Here is a 24,336-nt window from a genome sequence, read left to right as displayed (position 1 = left end):
ACAAATGGGTAGGAAAAAGTTTCAAAAGTGAAATAATACTTTAAAAAGTTGGCGGAAAAATATAATTAATAAAATGATAATATTTAAAAAAAAAAAAATATTTTTTTAAAATTAAAAAAAAAAAAAAAAAAAAAAAAAAAAAAAAATTGGAAAAAAATTTTTTTTTTTAACACTATGATTTTTTTGTCTCATTTACATCACAACAAACAGAAAACAGTAATGCAGTGAAAAAGTTTTAATTAAATGTCTAAATTATACCTATACAACAAAATATTTAAAATTGTAATTAAAAATGATACGTCATAAGATTAGAATTAAATAAACCTTTAAAAATATCCCTGTTTGATCACTAACTTAAAACAAATTTAGCAGTAGCTAAGAATCAGTATTTGAAAAAAAGATTTTTTTTACATCAACTTTCTTTTTTGTTAAATAAATGGCATTATGAAACCAAGAAATGCACAATGAGAAATGTATTATTGTCCAACTATATTTCCAATTCCTTAGATTTATTTCTTTACAGAACATTGACGATATAGATAGTTTTTGTTCAAGCTATTTCATGATTCTGAATCAATGGTTAAGATTCTTAAGATCTTATTTTTAAAACGCCTAAATATTAAAGGAATAGCGTACTTTCACCGGGGAGGATTTATTTTTGAGGTCCCCTAACTAAAAAATAAATAAACGAGCACTTTTTAATTTAAAACATCATTTTCGTGTGATGAAAAATATGGATGTTAAAAAGAAAAAAATGATGAGTATAAATATTATTGAGTAGTATTTTTTAAAACATAAGTTTTTTAGGCGTGGCCATAAAAATAATGAAGGAAATCATGTCTCGAAAATATTTTCTACACCAGAGTTTCCCAGTGTGGTAACCGTAACCCCAGAAAAGTTAAGGGGAGGTACCCATTGTACGAAGTTTGGACAGTGCCTGGTGCTTCATCCAGTTTTAATGTACAAAGAGCTGAAATATATCTAGCCTTTTATATCTTAATTTCTACTTTAAGTTGGTTTTGTATTTGTTGACATTAAGACGAAAAAAAGAAATTGCCATGGATATGGAACCGTTTCAACCTTAACAACTTAGAAACCGAATTATGATCATTTGTTATGTCAAAATAAACTATTTCATCATTTTATTGATTTTAATATATGTTATTTACAGTATAATAATATTGTTTAATGAATGGTTTTTCCTTTCGTTTCTGTAAAATGCATTTTGATTGTTATTTAAGTGTTTTTTTTTAGAAAAGTAGTACTCAATGTTATGAAAATTATAGAAGACGAACAAAAATATTGAAAGTTTAGGAAACATTATTCTAGACAATCTTGCCAACCAATACTTTACATTAGGTAGTCGAGGCTATATACAGCGATAGAGACTATTTTTGCTCTTAAAAGACTTGGATGTTCAAAGAAATCTGTTCCGAATGACAAACACTATTTGATGAGGACTGGCTGGAGCCCAGGAACGAGGCTAGACTCACCTATAGATGGCAGACAGTCCTCAGGGATCCTCGGCCTTAAATAGCTCATGATTAGCCCGTCTCAAGGCTCCGCCGATTGTCTATCATCTCACCATCTTCCTAATCTTCTCAAGGCGGTCTATCACTAATAAGCTACATTCTGCACTTGGGCCATAGATTACAAAACATCTATACCAAGGACGAAGGCAAGGGCGGATCAGGAAATTGCCTTTAGGGGCGGCAAAAAAAAAAAAAAATAAATAAATGACAATAATGAATAAAAATAAAATTAAAATAATTATGACAAATCGCTGACTGTGGATGACGTACTAGGATATGATGGTTGGGGATGCGGTCAAAATGAAACACAAATAAGATGATGTAACTTATTTAATTGTGCCAACGTTTCGGGTAGAGTTTCTAGCCTTCATCAGGGCTAAGAATAGAACAAGATAACAACCAATAAGTATAGAAAATAAAATATAAACAGAATGACAAAGTGAATAATTTTACAGAATGGAATTAATAAAATGAAGTGATGAGGGAAGTGGAAAATAAATGTATACATAGGTAATTGAAAAAGTAGGTAAAATAACATAATTAAGGAAATAAAATAAAAATGAAGTTATATAATGCAAAGAAGTATGAATATAGTAGTTACTAATAATTTAAAAATTGAAATATAGAAAGAAAAAGAAAATTGAGAGAAAGAAAACATAAAAATATATAACCACAATAATTGATAAAGAGGAAAAATATAAGTAAAGTTTAACAAAAGAAAAGAATAGAATAGAATACAAAATAAAAAAAAATATTTTAAAAACAACAATAATAATATATGGTGAACATAACTAATAACGTGGGTAAGGAAAATTGAGAAAAGAAGGGGTGGTAAAATAAAGATAGCAAAAACACAAAAACAAAAAGCGAATAAAACGAACCTGTTAGCTTGAAAACAAAACGTCAAGTAGTATACTGCACATCCGAATTAAAAAAGACGTTACAAGAATGACTAAGTGTTTTTAAGAGGAAACGGTACGAGTGGGTAAAAAATAAAAAGTAAAAAGTAGAAAATATTTAGAGGAAGAAAGCGTGTGACAGGGTGACGACAAATGGTTATTTTGGAAAATGTTAAAAATATGTATATGTACAAGGATAACGAAGTACCGTAAGATGACAAAGTGTCATGGGTATTTAATAACAGTTAAAAAGGGGAAACGTATATAAGAGGGGGACGACAAATGGGTAGGAAAAAGTTTCAAAAGTGAAATAATACTTTAAAAAGTTGGCGGAAAAATATAATTAATAAAATGATAATATTTAAAAAAAAAATTAATTTTTTTAATAAATTAACTATTTGTGAATATGTTAATAGTAAGTTGTGCTTGTCAGTTTTTAAATTGACAGAAGAAGGTTCTAATTGGATATAGAGGCTTTCAGAGATGAGTCTTTTGTCATGGTTACGAGCTGTAGCAAGTCTAGACGTTTTGTCGAAATCGAAGGAGTGATTTAAAGAAAGAGATTGTTCCGAAAGTTTAGAGGCAGAATGATTATGTGAGGAAACGGAATATTTGTGTAAAATTAAAATGAAGTAAACTCATTATAAATCTCTATATTTGATTGAACCTCCTAATGTTTAATGTCATTCCAGCTGAGAGCAATAACAGTATGAATCCAATTGTTTTTACGGAATTCGAACCGATGAATGTCAAAGAAGAAACGCCTAAAATTAAAATTTTCCATTCTGGGAAAAAAATGTTTAAATGAAGTAAGAATGTAATATTTCGAAACTATAATGAGGAGAACAAAACTATGACTATATTTTCATGATCAACCATCAACACCTAAACACTGTATCCATGGCAGTGTAGTATTAGTTGTCTTCATAACTAGTTTTTGCCCAGCTCTGATTACTACACTGAACTATACATGAGACTTCGCATTCCGAAATTAGCCAACACAATATTAATTTATTTTAAGGATTTTGGGACTATAACTGTTTTTAAAAAAATCTCTATCATTTCGTGATTGTGTAGAGGTAAAACTATTAATTAAATATTGAAAAGTATTCTACCCAAATTTGATATACATTGATATTTGATTATTTGTCAAATAGATTTTACGAACAACATGTAGAGAATGTTAACTCATCTGCATCAGATGCTCTAATGACAGTTTTTAAGTACTTACTTTCCAAAAGAGGATAAGTAGACTTTCGATAAAAAACCTCCCCAAATATCGAAAGCTAATTAAAAAAAACATAAAATCTAGAGAAAAATCTATAAAGACTACCGAAAGTATTACTAAGATAGTGTTGGAAAAGGTAACAAAAAATGATAGAACTTTTATTGGTCCAAGCGTATTTGGTTGATTTAAATAAAAAATAAATAGCATTAAAAAAAAGTAGAGATTTAAACTCTTTTTTTTTTTTATCTTTACAATTTTTTATTTGCTCTATTATAATGTTAACCTATCATAATCAGCAAATGAGCTGATTCAGACATGGCATAAGGGAGACAGCAAGCAACCAGTGCTGCATCCTTCTGACATTCAAGTAAATTATTTTATTACACTAATTGATTGATGATAGAAATAAAGCTTGAAACTTGAACCAAATTCGCTTGTAAACAATTAACAATAGTAATAGGAGTATATATCTAAGCTATCATAATCGCAATTCAAAGTAAAAATCAATTTTCCATTCAGCCTTATTGATGGGAGACATTTGCCACGTTTGTAAATGCTATTACAAGACATGTTTACTGATAAAAATTGTTTTATACTTTTGATGTGCACCTCCACAACGACAGTTATCAAAAATTAGTACTCCAAACAAAAAAAAAAAGAATTTGATGACATGTGGAATTCTGACAAAAAAAAAGCTGTCCCCAAGGTTTTAAGCCTATGGCCAGGTTTTTCTCCCATGCTTCTTTCTAAAACTAGCATGCAATAAGGAATAGGAAATTTTCCTCATTGAGGTATTGAGATCACTGGAATTCCCATATTAATATCAAAAGCTAATTTCCTCTTCATCGCCAGTTTCCAGGCGACCAGAGATGATTAACTACAGCTGGTAAGTGTGTTTATTGGATTTCATCAGTTAATTGTCTATTAATGGTCTTGAAGTACAAAATAGATGTTTATTCTTTTATTAATATTTAATTGCTTTTCGTCTTTTTGCCAGTTTCTTTATTTTAATAAAATGTGTTATCCTCTTCACTGCAATTGCAACTTTAATACAGAATATTTATCTGAACTAATATATCATTCTAAAATATTTTCAAATCAGGTGAACGACAGGAGGTCGTAAAAGAGTATCACAGGCAAAGTTCGTTAAACAATAACGTTTTTTACATAAATAAAAGCAGTAATGTCTCAACATACATTTAAATAAATAAGGTTCTCCAAATTCATATAAAAAGAAGAAAAGGTAAAAGGAAAAGACAGAAAAAGAAAGACATGCATGAATCAAATATAACCCAAAATTTCAATTTCGTATTTCCCAAAAAATTTGAACAGATAATGAACCAAGAGAAACTTCGTTTAAGAAAAACGACTAGTATTAAACATTGCGTACAAAAACCGTTGTAAAATGCAACTAAAAATCTAAAATCTTGCGTATTTTTCATGACTCTTGGTGGATATATCAAAATATACTTTTCTGTTACCCAACAGTTAACTCAATAAAATGATGAAAGAAGTGATCACCAGAAAAGATTACTTATCAGGCATAAGGTGACCTAATATTGTATTTTCACACACACCGATATCGCTTACAAATAAGACCTAACCAATCGATGGTGTGCAGTTTTTATGACATTTTTGATATAAAAATATGAAATTTGTTTTTTTGGTAGTTAGTTAACCATCCATATACAGATGTATATATTGAATTGTCTTGGAATAACAGAAATATTGAATGGTGGAATGATAGGTTGGGTGAATGAAAGGCCTGCAGTAAGGAATTGCTTGGTATGTGCGGAAGGTCGAACCCTTGCGTAACCATACCCCCATACTGATTCATTCCACAGCCACGCTCCAACAATCTCCAACCATTCATCTCCAATCATCAATGACTCATATGACCATCTCCCGTGTACTTACATGTCCGCATTCCACTTGTCAAACACAGCTGCCTACCGCCTTCTAAATTCAGACACTATTATCTTTTCCAAGCCCATTTTAGGCCTACCGTTGCCCTCCGGTTCAAATCCTGTTCGATATTTGAGTCACATCCCCCAAGGTCCACCCGCTCTTGGATTACATCCTTCGGATTTATACACTCCAGGAATTGGATGAGTCAGAGCCACGACATTTAGCGCCGGCTTTAGTCACTTCACGGTAAACGATATTTAAAGGCACAGTCTTAAATTATTGAGAACTTGGAGGTATTCTTGGGAGCGGGGTCTATTCTTAGAAAGCCGATTTCATTCAGTGACGAGGAAATGGAATTATATAGTCTCCATCTGACTGGAAATAATAGATCGTAACATTATATCAGCTTTAATATACTACAGGTTAAAAGTATTTTAATAAAATATTAAAAAATATTATTATTATTTAAATAAGTACCTTTATTAAATAAGTTATTATTTTTTTTCCTTTTTAGAATTCGCAACTCTTTTAATTCAAATTATTTCTCTGTGTCATAATCAACAAGTGAAAAAAGCTTTAATAAATTATAGATGATGTGTAATTGGCTCCAATTTATATCATGGATAATAAATAGTCAGAAAATCAGGCGATATTTTTTAAATAATTACATTGTAAATGGATGGATCTCATTTTAATCGTTTTTTGTAAACATTGTTATTACAAGTATTAAAATAGTTATTTCATGTTATACATTGGCTAAACATTACATTTTTAAAGTATCATGGGCTTTTAAAATATTTTTTCAAAACTCTAGGTTCGGGCTTTATCGGTTACAATATCCAAATAATCCGGCTTCATTTATACGTTTTGGGCTTAACTGAATTTTGCCATCTACTTGCGAGGATATCATATGGATCGTTTTTCCAGTAATTGTAATAATCATTTTTCATGACTATAATTGCATGAATGATCTAACTGTTTTAATCACTAAACAATTTTTTATAGTAACTTTTAATTTTTAGTTTTAACTCAAATGAAAAAAATTCTAAATAAAATTGTCTATTGCCGACAATAAATCCTCTCCTGAACTAGCTACTAGGAGGTCTTAATCACTAGCTACTGGTAGACTATAGTTGAAATAACTAGTTTTTAACGTAATTTCGCAAAAAGTTGTAAGATGTAGATTGATGTAGTTACGAGTTATCGTATGAATAAACTCGAATCTATAATCTATTTGTACTTACGTATAATCTATATGCCTATCTATCTATATATAAAAATAATTCTATTTATTCTACATTTTGTAATCATATTAATAATATATGAAATATTAAAGGTAGATTCCTTATTGTTAAATTCTTGTAAACATTATTATACTAATTTTTTAATATTGTTAACTTTGGCAAACTATAATATAGAATCTATGAAAACTATGCTTTGATCTGCTCCTTTCTCCAGCGGAGGAACGACCTAGAAGGGCACTGCAAGAGGAATGACTAAAGGAATCCAGGTCAGTCTGTGCAATGCCCTAGTTGCGTCGCCTGTCTCAAGTCATCTCCGTCTTCAGACCGAAATAACATTCTTTACGATTTTCCTTAACATTTATTAATAAAATAAGTAGAATACATTAATTTAATACAGACTGCTGCTACAGCCAACTCGTATTGAATCGGTTAGTTCAGAATCGTGAAGAACACAGATTATCAAAACAAAAAATGAATTTTTAGGCTGTTAAAAGTATGACCTGTATGCCCACGTAAACATTGCGAAAAGCATTGAGTACCAATCAGCTAATCCATCCTCTGATAACATAAATTCAATTTTTTAGGATCTGGTGTGCTCAAGAAGCATTGGTCATTCTGAAGCCGACCTCCCTCGTACTTCCGCAAACCTCATGGCTTGGAAGTTGGGGCGATTCGCCAAGTTCCAAATATCTGGCGTCTTTAAAGCCAGGACATGGGGACAGCAATACACTTATGTAGGACATGGGCGACAGAAGATCAGTTTGCACCAGTTCCCCAAAAACAGAAATTATTAGGTTCATTATTAGTGTGAGCACTTCCTAGTAGTAAGATGTGCCTTTTGGAGTTAAAATTACGTCTCAGGCATTATAGCTATCTACGGAAAGTAAAAAAAAAGAAGTTTAAAAAGAAACAACTGAATCTAGAATGCATCTTGACCTCTTAGTAAAAAGAACCCATTCGAATAAAATAATTGTAATCTTAAAATGAGCCTGAAATAGAATTTAAAATGGAAAATTTTGAAAAGTGAGAAATGACTGACCTTTTTCTACATTTAATCACTTCAAAAAAATGTATATTTGTTTAAGTTTCAAAATGGTATCAAAACCAAAAAGTTAATAATTAATTCATAAATCGTAATAAATAAATAAAACTAGAATAACTGGTGAAAACTTTGCAAGGAGAACTAGACTAATGCTGTAGCGCCAAGGAATAAGAAGGAGAAGAATTAATAAAGTAAAGATTTTGTTTTTAAATAATTTTTATTAATATCACAGTACAACGGTTTTATTTTGAGCTATAGATAATTTGAATTCTAATATAGATTATTTTAGGTATATGGAATCAAAAACTTTGATTGAACCTTTGAGCAAATTTTTAAAATTTCGCTAATGGACACTAAAATATCTCAGGATAATGAAAACCAATAAAAATTTTCTATCATTTTACATTAAATGAGGATATTTTCTTTCATGAAGAATTTATAGTTAGAAGACTTGTCATTTCGTGGCGGTCTCACCAAACGAATACCTTGACCATCCACCATGGTTAGAATAGGTTGGACACCTCTGAATAACTCCCCTTTCCCCTGTATGTCAGAAATGACCAGAATGGATGCCATAAAAAAAAAAAAAAAAAAGAAAAATCATGGCAGCTTTCATACTTCACACTATATTTTCTTTTTCGACTCATTTATTTGTAGTTTAAAAATGTAATTTTGATAACAATATCTAATCTATAGGAAACAGCGATAAGTGAGGTGCCAAGCGATGACATTTGTTGATGTTTGTTCCATAACTAAATTCAAGTTTAGCCTGATTAGTCATTTAGAATAAGTGGCAGATTGCATAATTTTCCAATATTTTGTTTAAAAAAACAATAAATGACACATTGATTAATCAACAAATAAAAATAAAATCCAAAAAGATACGTAAGATTGGGAAATTACAAATCAGTCAATGATTCATTTCGGACATCATAATGTAGTGCTAGAGAAAAGGTAATCACAATTACAGATGCCTGTAATTAGTAATTTCAATTAGCTCCGATAGTTCACAATTAAAATTGTGGACTACAATTACGGTGGAATATGTAATAGTTGCAATTAAAAATAACAATTGCTTATAATTTTAATTTTATTTCTTTGATTACAATTTGCACAAAATTGTTCTCACGAAATAAGAGATAAGAGAGATCAAATGCTAACCAGGACTGCATATCTCACATCAACAAGAAAAAATAATAAGGCTGACAAATAGAGATGGTACATTCCTCCAGAACAGTTCAGCGCATAATTAATAAATAATAAAACAGATACCCAGCCGGTCAAAATGGCTATGAAGGCTGGAATTAAATTTTTCAACTTCTTGAAAATCAATTTTCAGTTTTAGAAACAAATATGCAAGATATGAATAAAGCAGTATTTAAGAATATTCTGCCTAACAAAATTCTTTCTTTGATTTCCCCTAAAATTTCACCCAGAATGTTCTTCCATAAGCATTTCAATTGCGTAAGTAAATACGATTATAACATTAACCAAAAAAATGACAAATAGTAAGTCAATGTAGAAAAACTTTAAAAATATTGATTAAAAAATTTGTTTTTTTTTGTTTGATTTTTGATATAAAGTAATATAATCTAATAATATAAAAAATTGAAGTTCTCTCTAACACACAAGCTGATTCTAGAGAGACTTTTTCATAGTTAACGGAAACTCACTGCTTAATACTATTCAAAGAACATTAGACGATAGTAATCAATTCATTACTTTGCCTCAAATTTTCTCAATTATATAATATATTATATCTATAATATATATTAATATATCAATTATATATCCCTAAATTTAATAGGGAAAAAAATAATAAGATGAACTACTTGAATGATGAACTACTATTGGCATATACACTCTATATGTGTATAATCTAGTTGAATCATTAAAATTTAAGCACCAAAAATCAAAATGTAGCCCAGAGAAAATTAAAGAATTTTGTACAGAAAAAAGACAAAACTTTTAAAAATTTAATTTAGTGCTAAATTATATAAGTGTTATTAGAATGATTCGAATTTCTTCCGAGGTTTCATATAATTTGGAGCTAGGGAATATACTAGGGAACATACAATTGAACGAAAATCGGGTAGTCATAACACGAGCATGTCATTTACATTTGGACTAAACGGTGCGAAAAATCGAACAAAATGTTGGGAGGATACAGCCTAATCAAAAACCTAATAGATATCCAATAGAATGGGGTATATAGTATGATGTTTTCGTAAAGAAAATTTAGTGTTATAACTTTTCATCAATGATTCTTCAACGCCTAGAACCACTAAAAATATTTTACGATTTTTAACTATTTGAGCTCAAACGATGCAGAAAATCGAACAAACGCAAAGAATAGATTCATTTAAGAATCAATTATTTATAATTAAAGCAAAACTCTAATTGTAATGACGAACTAATTGTATTTTAAAACGATTTTGTTCGATTTTTCCGTGCCAATTGCCTACAAATTGTTCAGTTTTAGAACAAATATGCAAGATATGAATGAAGCAGTATTTAAGAATATTCTGCCGAACAAAATTCTTTCTTTGATTTCCCCTAAAATTTCACACAGAATGTTCTTCCATAAGCATTTCAATTGCGTATGTAAATACGATTATAACATTAACCAAAAAACTGACAAATAGTAAGTCAATGTAGAAAAACTTTTAAAATATTGATTAAAAAAGGTATGGTATTGATCAGACCTATTTTTTTGTTTGATTTTTATGTAAAATAATATATATGTTTATATATTATTTACATAAATTTCTATACCTCAAATTTCTCAATTATATAATATATTATATCTATAATATATACTAATATATCAATTAAATATCCATAAATTAAATAGGGAAAAAAATAATAAGATGAACTACTATTGGCATATACACTCATATATGTGTATACTAGGGAACATACAATTGCACGAAAATCGGATTTGTAGTCATAACATGAGCATGTCATTTACATTTGAACTAAACGGTGGGAAAAATCGAAAAAAATGTTGGTAGGATACAGCCTAATCAAAAACCTAATAGATATCCAATAGAATGGGGTATATAGTATGATGTTTTCGTAAAGAAAATTTAGTGTTATAACTTTTCATCAATGATTCTTCAACGCCTAGAACCACTAAAAATATTTTACGATTTTTAACTATTTGAGCTCAAACGATGCAGAAAATCGAACAAACGCAAAGAATAGATTCATTTAAGAATCAATTATTTATAATTAAAGCAAAACTCTAATTGTAATGACGAACTAATTGTATTTTAAAACGATTTTGTTCGATTTTTCCGTGCCAATTGCCTACAAATTGTCAACGGTTTTCAGCAATTCACACCTTTCTGATATGTATTCGTCTTAAAATCTAACTTACAGTCAGAATCCCTAAAAAAAATATCCCATCCCATTGGAAATTCCAGAGTTAGGGGCGTTGAAAAAATACTGGAGGTTAGAAAATTAACAATACCCCCCAAAGAAATACTACACGACACTGACTCAGCCAAATCAAAATTTAAAAAAATTGTTGAGATTAGGCGGGGCAAGCATTTATAGTGGGACATGTATGTAAAAACAGGAAATAAAAATAAAACCAAAGAAATATAGATTATAATGTAAATCTGCAAGTATCACCTTAACACAACTTTTACACGACAGAACTGATGAGTTCAAAGTTTTTCACGACAGTGCACTTTTTCAGCCCAGATGAAAGGAATTAGTGGAATATCTGACAGATTGGTTCTGTATTGGTATTTGAGAGACATACAGTTTTATTTTAGTAATCCTCCAATAATATGCTAATACTACACACTAACGCTCAACCATCCTAGTTCACAATATGATAAGGATGTTGCACATCCTTGACACATCATATATAAAACTCAACCGGACAGTGAATCATTCCTAGATACGTCACAGGACAGTATTCTTACTGGATTGCACAGCTTGACATAATCTAGATGATAGTCAGGAATTCGCAGATTCTTCAGCTGGTTCAAAGATCACCGATACTAAAGGCGGAGGGTGAGTCATCCTACTAACATATGTTAATTTTTTTTTCTTTGTACAGTCACTGATTACCATATCGTTACATAATCTGCGATCAAATTATTTCATTCTTCAAAGAATAAAACTTCTTTAAACGTTATAAAAAAGAAAAATGAATTAATATACCATAAATAATGTTATTTGAAATACTGGAAAGAGTTGAAGGCCTCGTACCCAACTAGGATAAGGGCACCAGTTATTGACATATACCTGTTATTAATAGATCAATCTTTTTTTTTAAATTTTAAGTTTAGGTGCCAGCAACCGTTTCAAATTTGGCGCCAGTTGTAAGCTAAACTATCACCTTAAAACTGGTTCCTATTTTGAAACGGTTCAAATCAAACCCTTTATATTTAAATACAAAGATTGACTAGTCAATAATTAGTACGTGTCAATAACTGGTGTACTTACAGTCTATATATTAATTTAACATATTTATTTATCTTTCTTTCTCAACCAACTAACATAGGTTAGGTTATCGTGTAAGGATATCGTAAAACCGTCAACCAAATAAGTCAGTATATCTTCCCACTATTTCTATTGGGTATATAAGGAAAATAAGACGCAATCAACAAACGTGTAATAAAAAAACGTGTAATAAAATATAAATTATTAAGGAAATGCAAATTTAATGTTCCTCTATATATGCCTCATGTTCTATTTTTCTTTTTCTGTAAAGTCTTTCAGTCAGTCGACAATGTAATTAACATGTCTATCTTCTCGTAGTTGGTTGTTTTGTTTTTAGTCATTTAAGAGCGCAATTTGTAACTTCAATTCTTCGTAAGACTTGCTCTTGTGTCCAGTACGACATTTTGATGAAAAAATATAAGAGTAAGAAGTCACACTGCATCAAAATCTGGCTAACAGGGATTCCTTTTTAAGGCTAGTATCTTAGGTCGACACTAGGAGCGCTACTAGCTCTACAAGTAGGAAATATACAATCCTCTTAGAAAAGTTTTTTTTTTATTTATTGAAATGAGTTGATTTAAGTCTCTGATCAGAAAATTAATTTCTTAAAAGTAATTTATGACTAAAATCTCGTCGAACTCACATGGATGGAACTAAAGCTATTTTATCTGCTTATTTATAAATGCAGTCTTATATTCTTCATATCAATCATATATGGCCAAAATAGTGCTTTACAAAAAGTAGAACATAATGGATTCGACATTCAAGACATTTTTGTTCTTCAGAGTAGATAACAGAAACTTAAAAGTATAGTATAATAGTAGCATGTATATAGTACAGTAGTAGTAGTATGGAGTATATAGTACAGCAAAATAGTAGGATAGTGTATATAATACAGTACAGTGGAAGCATAGTTTATAGCATTCCACAAAAATTTCCAACGTCTATAGCTTGTTATACACACCCTATTCTGGCAATTTCTTGACAAAATACTTTTGTCGGTCTCTCTAGATATATATATATATATATTTTTTTACTAATGTTGTAGATAATGTATAAACTTATTTATCTCCGTCTAATCTGGATTATCTCTATAGGTAGTCTGGTGAGTCAATTCATTTAAAAAATTTTTGAGGTTAATTACTTCCATTTTCAATGAAATATTTACTAATTATTCATAACATTGTACAACGTTTCGGGACCACTGTCCCATATTCATGCACTTTAAAACCTCATGATTTCATATGGGAATTCATATTCTTTCAATTTCCTGACAAAATACTTTTGTCGGTCTCTATAGATATATATATATTTTTTTTCACTAATTTCGTAGGTAATGTATAAACTTATTTATCTCCATTAATGTAGTCTTCTGGTCAAATGTTTTCAGTTATATTTTACTCTGACTAATGGACTTAGCCCTAGATTATTTTTTTTTCTATTCAATTCTTTCCTTTGATTTATTAATATTAAATCTCGTGTTTTGTCATAAATGATTTATAAGTTACAGTCATCATCTCTTCCTCAATTACTTATCACTACTTCTATCTATATTATTGATCTATTTTCTAATTATTTCTGTCATTTTAGTTTTCTTTATACTTACATTTCTAGTACTCTAATATAATTATAGTCTCTAAGAACATCAGCTTTAATGATCCCAGATTACGCATTATCCATGACATCTTGTAGATTTAATTATTAATCTTTTCTAAATTTATAACAGGATTTGGTTTAAAGAGGATTTTATACAAATTAAATTCTATTTTGATAAAAATAAATATATGAATAAATTATTCAAGGAAGCAGTGTGTTGTTGAATATATTTAGTCGCCCATAGGACGCGCATATCTTCCTCTCTGATTATTGGAGCGCCATGGCTCCTTGAGGTATTTGGAATGTATAATAGCTTCTTTGTAAGTACGTCATTGTTATGTGTACATCCTGTTTATCACGAATTTTGTCGTAAGCAAGAGTAAGACATATTTTAAAACTTGGAGATAAATTCAATCTCGAGTTTTTATTATTTATTCTAGCATCTGTCTAATTATGTTAATCAGTTCATTATGAATTGAAAGTTATAGAAATATAAAAATATATTAATTAAAAGAGCTAGATATACTGGCGATAAATGACGGTCCGCTAACAGTCAAATTGAAAGAGCTACATCATTATCTAGGTCATTATCACTTTTAGCTGAGTGATAGTTATTCACTCTTTTAGTGAATTATAACTCTTCTTTATCTAGGAGAATTTTACTTTGTCTGATAGCTGGTTTAAGTGCAATATGACCTCAATTTTTGTCTTTGATTATATTTTTATTAGGCCAGATAACCTTTCAGGGAATCAACGACTAGTTAAAAAGAGTCAAACTCTCTGTTACGATTGATCCATTCTGATACATTTTCCAAAAGAGCACTTTAAGTCATCTGATATACGAGGAAAATGGAGCTATCAATTCACACGCCTTGAAGGATCCATAGGAGCCCAATAAAGAAGAGATTCGGTACAAGGAAGGTCCAGAAAAGGAGTACCTAAATTTTGAGGCCAGTATAGTTAATTTATGTTTCCTAATCCCAACATAGTGAGTACTTCCGAATCCCGTACCACAAGTCAAGATAATATTGTAAAAAAAATGAATACCTTAGATTATTATGCAATAGAGAAGATGTAATTTAATATGAGATTTGATTTATATTGCAGCTCATTTTGTCTTATATTGTACTTTGTATATTTATAATGAGCCAGCTCTATCTTCATATTTTATTATAAACAAAAAAAAAATTCTCTGGTCGAGAATAAATTGAAGGTAACGACTGGTACTGCACTAGACTACGAAAGACTATGAGAGGTAAAGAAGGCTAATGGTAGGCTTTCCATTTACAATGGTGGTCATTAGCATGATTTTTTTTTTTCGATTTATGAAACGAGAATTTAGATTGCAATAAATAACAAAAATAAAATAGAAACTATTCATCATTAAACAGTGCGGAGTCCCGGAAATTTTACAAATCAGAAATCTTCAAGACGAAACGTTGATTATTGATACACATTTTTTTACTATTTTGTACCTTTACTTGGCTGTACAATTTATTACATACGGTCAACTACTAATCTTTCAATACAAAATAGCTTACCTAAACCATGTTCCATTGTCTCCAAATGACCTTTTGTTCCAAACTAAAGGAACGTAATCTAGCGGTTGTGTTGAACTAGAAATATAAAAAATATGGTATCGGAATGCAATCCTACAACCTCTAAATGTACTTTATCTTCTAATAATTGGATTTGATAGAAACGTCCCGGATTACATATGTACAAAATAATGTGTTTTCGAGAAATTGTATATACTTATAATAACTCTTATGATTGAAAGAATAATAAGATAGCAGTTGAAGGAATCCCTACAAAAAAAGAAAAGAAAAGAAAAAACAGGAGGCTGCTCTCATTTCTTGCGTTAATCAAAATGACTGAGGAATAACCATTTGGACCAATACACCCACTGTTTATTCATATAAATTATATAATGATGAACTGGAAGATCGTTGATTCATCGTGCGTAATATATAAACGGAAGGTGGTCAAGGTGTGGTAAAAATAATAATAATAATAAAATAGTAATTAAACTGTTTAATACAATTGAATTTTTGTGGTTACTTCCATTTAGTAAGCCTTGGTGAAGCCCTAAAACATGGGGTGAAATTTTGGCTCACATTAAATAGTTTAATTACTTCTTTTATCACATAACATTTTTATCACAGTTTCATTTTATATCTCCAACATATTTGTAACGTTTTTTGGAGCTTGGGCTATTTTGAAACATAATCCTCTTCGCCCTAGTCATATTGTTATAATTTATTTTCATGTATACAACTTGTGCAAGTATTTGTTATATTTAGAAAAAAAAATCCTTTAGCTTTGGGGGCTATTGTGTCTAAAATTTAAAAATTAAAAATATACACAAGATATATTATTTGGAAACATCTATTGTTGTTAACATAAGATATGCTAGACATAATATAAGCTAAAAGGTTTATTTCCATTCATATCAAAGTTATTAATTAAAAAAATTAATTACTTAATAAAAAAAAATTAAATTATCATGATATTGAAATTGAAATATTTCATTTATTTAAAACTTTGAAGAAGAATAGTGTAAACCAAATTAATAATAATTGCTGTAATAATTAACTAATTGACAAGCAGATCCATCTCTTGTGTAACAACAGAACTAATTATTTAAGCTACAAATTTCTGATACAAGACAAGTCCTAACCTTCCGTACTAGCTGCCACCTTTTTGCAGCAAATCCTTTAATAATTGAACTAAAAAGTTGTATTTAAATAATTTAAAGGAACGTATATGTGTGTGCGTGAGCCTGCGCACGCGCCCTATATATAGTATAGTAAATAAGAAGATGGTAGCGGAGACATAATTGGATAATAGACCGTAGAACAGTAGGAGTGGCAGCTAGTGACGTCAACTACTACCCATGTGGTCCGGATATGGCGAAACCAGCCGCTTCCTCTCCTTCCGAGGTTCCCTAGGGACAGCCCGTGGGCGGGGTTAGCCAAGGCTAAAAATATAGTAAATTTGTTTACATTCTTACCCATTTAGTTTTCTTTCTTTCTCTTCCAACAACGGCGATGAGGCTATTAACCCAGCAGCTAAAGACAGATCTTGTCCTATAGCCTTAGCGAATCATAATAGGAGTTATAAGGAAGGGACGAACCATGACGTTTAGAATGGACAACAATGAACATACACACTATTGCAATATAGCTTACACGGCTAAATTTATACATATTAAAGTTAGAAAGAAGTATACACAGTTTAGAAGAATAAAGATGCTCACTAGTACCGAAAATGATAGCATTAGGGAGCTATCGGCAACTAAGATCAGTCACTATGGCTTTACTTACTTATACTTAGTTATAAAGAAACTTCATTTAAAAGCAAGTGCATTGGTTACGCCTGGTACTTAATGGATGTGGAGGTCTCTAAAACTCTTACCCAGACCTCTTAAGTTAACAATAAAAGAAATTGTGTTGTTTTTAATAAACACTTCCTAATAAAGCTTGTGGGTTTTATAGCGTATAATATTATGTGGCCCTCTTTCACATATTTCTGTTCCAGGCTTATTTCGTTTCAATGCAAGTATTATGGGAGATAATTCCCCTTTTTTTATAAGAAAAATCTAAATATCTATTTCGAATTAACTTGTAAATTTATAAAATAATCTTCAAATTAATTCTTACTCAATTTTAAAACGGCTTCAATTTTTTTCAATATCAAAGGTCAATTCGCTTTCAGCAACATTCAGAACATTCAATTATCAAACCAATACACGCTAATATTTTGTTTTCAAAGGTTTTTTGAGCCATTTCCTCAAGATTCCCCCCCAAAAAAAACCCTGCATAATTTAGATTTCAATAAACCATATTTTTCAAATAATGGCTTGTTTCTAATATATATTTTTTCCAGGAAACTTAAATTCAACTTAAAAAAGTTGAATAATGAAAAAAAAAATGGACATATTATTTTCATAACCATCAGGATAAATCGAACATTTATTACCTACCTAGGTTAATGTTTAACAAATACAGATAGATTAAAAACACAATACTTTACTAGATGCTAGTTATATACTAGTCAGATGCTAGTTATATACTAGTCAGATGCTAGTTACATACTAGTCAGATGCTAGTTACATACTAGTCAGATGCTAGTTATATACTATACTAGTCAGTGCTAGTTATGATACTAGTCAGATTTGAATTATTTTAGTGTCGTACTGTAGAGATTAAAGAGAGAGAGAGATCTTTAAAAGGGGTAACCATAATTTTAGAAGATGTATAATTTTCGTAAATCTTAATAATACCCAAATTTTTTTTGGGTATCAACACATACACACACACACATATACATATACATATATATATATATATATATATATATATATTAACCACTTAGAATCCGAAATCCAGCCTCAATGCACGTCTATATAGAATAAGGGAACCACCATTAATGATTTCAAATGTGGCGGCATTGTCGTCTTTGAGTGATTGATTAATAAGTCAATGAGTGAGAAGTTGCAAATATGTACGACCCGTTTTTAAGATGAACTATGAAAAAAAAAAAAAAAAGTTTCTTTCAAGAGCCTACTAATTTGAAGTGGTGACTGTATTTTAGGTCGATAAATGTTGTTCTATCTACTGCTACCTCATGATATATTTCAGAAGCGGATAATCACACTGTTTGGATTCTCAGGCCGAGGCTTGGATACGTGACGGGGACTTGAGACCTAGGGCCACACCCTCTTGCGGGACGTCCTTCTATTGCCTTCATTAGTCAGCAGGGGCCGCCGGCAGGAAATCAGAGTCCCTCTCTCTCCTAAGAACAGATCCTCCAGAGCGCTATATTAGCGGTTAGTAACAGTAAATGGCCGCTCCTACTCTACTGTGCTCTATCCTACAACGCTAGCTAACCATAGCACATCTCTCTCCGCAATGAGGACCACGCGGATTCAAGGCACAGAAATGAGTGTTCTAATTCCTACATCATCCTACCCTTATCTATGCTACAAAATCATCAGCTAAAAGCGCCCCTCGATCGATATCGCACAGTTTCAAATTACCAAAGGCATTAGTAAAGGAGCCCGATGCCTAAAATCCAGCCCACAAAACATGCAACTCCAAATAAAAAGTTATTTGTAAAGAAAATTCAAATTAACACAAAAACATATTTCTTGCGGTTCTAAAACACTTACTAATTAACTAATTAATTAATAATGTAACGAATTAGTTCTTTTTATTTTTTCCACAATAACTCGTTAACGGTACATCCTAGCGAAATAAATGAATGTGAAATGAGCACATCACACAATAATTAGCCAAGGGATACACTCGTTAACCACTTACTCCGGTTGGCTCCAATAGCTCCAACAACTATCCAAGTCCATGTAGAAATAGAACAGGTGGATAACAAGTATACTACATGAGCGTATTATTACAATAATAGATAATCAATTGACACATAGTTTACTGTTCTTTATTCTTTTTTATCATAATATTTTTCACAGGGATCCACCGTTTAGGATTTATAGACGAAAATCAAAAGAAAGATAGCATAATTTTATAATACAACTTTACTATGGGACAAATGCTCCCTAATACATGGTCCTCACATTAAGATTAATTCTCTGGAAAATATTTAAAAACATTCAGTATGCAGGTTAAAAATTACATTTAGACCTTAGGTTAGTTGCACTTTATAATGGCAATCAATATATGGTCATTTACATTGATCACATTGATGCGGAGGTTAGGTTATGTAGTAAGTGAAGGAATAGGGGTTGTTAAAGGAAAGAATGGATGTGGATTGGCGAATGGAGATGGGAAGTGAATTCCAGAAGGAGGTTGTACGTTTGATGAAAATTTGCTGGAGGAGGCGGATCTATGGGAGGGCATACAGAGATCAATTGGTAGGGAGCTGGTGATTAATGAATCGATGGATGAATGCAGAGTGAGAAGATCAAGGATATAAGTAGGTTTAAACACCAAGGAGAGATTTCGGGAGGAAATATGTGTGGGTAATATGGTCTTATGATATACCGTTGGAAAACTAAACATTTTAGAAAAATAATATTTAACATAGAAAATCGTGAAAGATAATGGAGAATGATGAAAGAACGTTCAGTTTCGCCAGTTATAGTATTCATGTCACCATCTTCTTTAAATAGTTAGTTTTTAATTTCACTTAACCTATAAAGAAAATTTTCATTTGGTAGAAAGATCAACTTCATAAATTCATCTTTAGTATTTTAAATATTTCAACATATATATATTTATAATAGTTTAGTGTTGAATACATTTTTAAACGCAAATGTAATTTTTAGGAAACTTGTATTTTTATATTTTTTTCCTTTCTTTTTCAAAATAAAAATGAAAATTCAGCGAATTTATTTATTATGCGAAATATTATCGGACGTACTTTTCTGAAAACTGTTGAAATTAGCCAGTTTTAGGCTCCTTTGGAAAATTAGTATGAGAAAGTAATGACACAGTGGATCATACAGAAATTTCTGTTCTGAAAGGAGCTAAAATCAATTTCAGCTAAAATAAAGTGGGTGGTGAAAGTTGCGTGGGTCGTTGTAGCCGAGGGAGTTAAAGCGCCATTACCTTTAACTTTGACTACCTCGAGACTGCTGTGGGGCCGATACGAATCTGACCAGGGGTATAGACTTTTATTTCTATGGCGGTCCCGCGAAATGAAAACTTGAGAGCCCAATAAGGTAAAAATGAGAGTGAACCATGCAGATAACCTTAGGATATCATTAAAAAAAATTGAAAGTTGAGTAATGGGCGCATCGCACCAGATTTGTTGGTTCTTAAAACTACCAACAGTAGTATGCAATAATAATTGCATGGAACTTCCAGATTAAGTAATAACAAAAAATTTAGTTATAACGTTTTAAAATTAACGTCGCTATATACTGCTATATTAGGCTGCTACGCATCTCCAAAGCAGAGTAGAGACTCTACCCTTTACTACTGCGACCAGCTTGCACGAAAAACAGCACGTAGCAGATTGCGATTGGCCCTTCACCTGATCCGAGGCGTGCTGTTTTAATGAATGAACCCCCACCACGATGTTGCAGTTATCGATGAATGGAGGCAGGGTTCTCGTGAGGGAGTTCTCACGTCCGTCGTCGGCGTTCCCAGGGCGTCCGTAATCAGGTTCCTCTTTCCTCTTTCCCTCGAGGTTCAGGCTCTTATTGCCACGATAGTTCCGGTCCCTCTCCCAAATAGACAAAACGCCTTCCTCCCTCCCTCCTCCCCCCCTCAAAAAAAATATATATTAAAGAGGAGGAGAAAAAAAAAATACTGAAATTCTCAAGTAAGTAGAACGTAAAATATTTGATAATAGCGCATAGAGAAATATTGATAACCTTTCCGATGAACTGTGCCCTCAATAACTGTATATAATGACAATGGCAAATTAGGATGTCCAATAGCTAGAGAGGGGGATAAAAGTGAAAAAAGAAAATGACCAATATAGATTGTGGAAAGCATATACGGGTTGCTTCTGCGTCGTATAAAGTTTGAAATTCCTACGTATACTAATTTTGTCCCTTCCCAAGTTCCTGTAATCTATTCTCAAAGACATCGCTCCTTAAAAATAAAAATAAAACATTAAAAAAAATATCATTTTTTTTATTAATGAGCCACTTTTCAAGATAAGCAGGTATATGAATTGGAGGATGAATCATGTCGATTTACAACAGCTTCTAAATAGTTTAAACTATTTTGACTATTTTCGGACTTATACTACTTTTACCGCCCTCTCTAAAAATATTTACAAAATCGCAATGAACTGCGTCCTGAATAAGTAAATTATAATAACGAAGAGGGCAGTAATGACATCAAATAACTCGGAGTTTGTTTTGTTTATTTAATCTAATTACTAAACCACCTGATAACAGAAAGGATGAAAGAGATAGTATCTATTTAAGATGATCTTGGATTTAACTTCAAATAATATTTTGCAATGAAGATAACAACTACTAGGAAATGTAATCACCAAGACAAATTTCTGATTGGAGAAGTTTGTCGAAGGGTGCGGTCAGCAAAGAACAACATAAACAAAGAAAACCATATTTATTTATTTTATGCCGACGTTTCGACCTGAGTTTCAGGTAGGCCTACAACTGGTTGTACTACCTTTTGTCAACATAGTTGCTTTTAGTTTTTTAATTTCCTCGTCATTACCTATCAGTACCAAATTATCAAACATAGAAATTTTATAACCCAGAGTTAAACGTTTATCCGTACACATCACCATTCTTCTAAAATATTTTAATGCTAAAGTAAGAAAAGTTCAAGAGAATCAATCGCCTTGTTTTAAACCTGACTGAACTTATAACTTCTCGAAATTATAATCACCGATTCCAACTTTATTAAACGTTTCGATCATACCATCCGTATAAGATTTACTAATTTTTTTGGTATTCCCTGCTGAATCAAAATATTATACAGCTTCTGAAATCTATATAAAGCTGATAAACTACACCGTCATTTTATAAGTTTTGCAGTAATGTTTGCTATAATGAAAAAAATTATTACTAGTAGAAAGATTTGGTCTTAAACATAACTATTCTCCGATACTTTCCTCGGCGCATATTCAAGGATTTTAATTGTTAAGATTATCGTAGATATTTAATAATATATATATATATATATATAATGAATAAATAATTTGACTATCTTTCAACTTATTATTTATTAACCATTATAAACTTCGATAAATATTCAATTTAATCTAACCAACGCACAATAGTAATTTTAAAGTTGAGATTTTTCTATTACAACAGTGGAATTTTAGATAATTACAATATTCTTTCACAAATAAAATGAAATGGCCTACCTACACTTGCAAGAAAAATAAATATAATATTAAGGAATTGTAATAAGTTTAAAAGAAACTGTATTGATGAATGTTTCAGCGCGGTTTTGAATCGCTGACTGAAACATTTACTATTCAGACGAATGGCAGTTATCAAGATATTTTCAGTTGTTTTTTTGTGGCCGCCTTTCCTTATCAGGTAGTGATAAAAAATAGTAGGTTCGGAATGTTCCGCCGGAATAGGATGACGTTTATTCAAAGCTGCAGAAATTATAATAATTTCAGTAGGAATTTAACATAGTATTTCCTTAAATGGAATTTTTGCAAAATTTTAACTACAAAGTTCTAAAGGTACAATTCAAATTCAGATCAACTCTTTTTGGAATGTTTTAATCTATTACCATTATTAAGGTAGAAAATGGTTTCAGTAATATACTTAGTACACCATCATGGAATTGAGAATATATGTAAAGGGTCTCAAGGTTCACTCAACAATAAAACACAAATACAGTTGTACCTCTATAACAAAGAACCATAACAAACCAGATGAAACACCGAAAATCATATACCTGTAGAAAAATGATGATCATTATGGAAAAACATAAGAATCTGGCCATTAACAAATAATCATATATAATTCAAGGTACTCAAATCTTATAAACATAACTAATAACACTAATAATAAATGTATAAAATACAAAACAAACAGACTGACTGCAGATAGAAAGAACAGCTAGAATATGGGAAAAAATAATAACCCAAATTGATATTTCTCCATTTCACTTTTGCTCTACATTACAGAAAATCCACTGCGAATTAGTTCTAGTGGTTATTACAGTTATTAGTTATGTAGAAAACTCAGTTACAAAACAATTGTAAATAATGTTACTATAAATTAATCTTAATTTACCCGAACATTTTAGTGTTAGTAGGAATCTAGAAAAGGTTTTCTTGATTGTCAAAAAGAACGACATTTTCTTAAGAAAAATAATAATACAATTGAAGAGTTTTCTTAGAGTTAATATGGGTACATCTCAAAGGTAAAGGTTTTATTGGAAAATTAAAATTTTACTATTATAACTTATATAGTTTGTTTCAAAATTTTAATTTTTTTCTGACAGATAGTTCTTACTAATTCAACATTTTCACTTGAAATTGACTTATCTATACCACATGCAACAAATTGAATAATTGTTTAATGATACTCTTTCAAAAGTGGGTATAAAAACTTTTTACATAAAACTCCTCTATTATTGAAAATAACTGCTAATTTTATCTTATTGTTTGATTTCGGAGGGACCGCGGAGGCACCGTGGTAAGGCACGATGCTACTAACTCTAAGGACTCGGGTTCGAATCCGGCTGGGCAGAAAATTGTTTTCTATTACACTGTAGCCGTGAGTCAACCCTGTGGGTTCTGGAGCCCTAATGAGGCCCACCCAGCCTCAAAAATGGGTACCCTTAATCGGATAAAAATCTAGAGATCGAGCGTGATTCTGACCAAATCACTTCCTTGCACAACCGTTGGTCTAATAACAGTACTTCCTTACAAAGTACTGCACCCTTAACCCTTCATGGGTTGTAGCAGTACAAATTTTAATTTTCATTTTTAACAATCA

General features: G+C 30.9%; 1 protein-coding gene across 2 annotated transcripts in view; it reads right to left on the bottom strand.

The window, feature by feature from the left end:
• Nucleotides 1–24,336, bottom strand: part of Zip48C (Zinc/iron regulated transporter-related protein 48C) — a 203,349-nt gene that overhangs the window by 33,472 nt on the left and 145,541 nt on the right. The gene's annotated exons all lie outside the window — the stretch shown is intronic.

This window comes from Halyomorpha halys, unplaced genomic scaffold (genome assembly GCF_000696795.3).
Source record: "Halyomorpha halys isolate HHAL.00 unplaced genomic scaffold, Hhal_1.1 Scaffold106.1, whole genome shotgun sequence".
NCBI lineage: Eukaryota > Metazoa > Arthropoda > Insecta > Hemiptera > Pentatomidae > Halyomorpha > Halyomorpha halys.
This window is presented reverse-complemented; position numbering and strand designations above follow the sequence as displayed.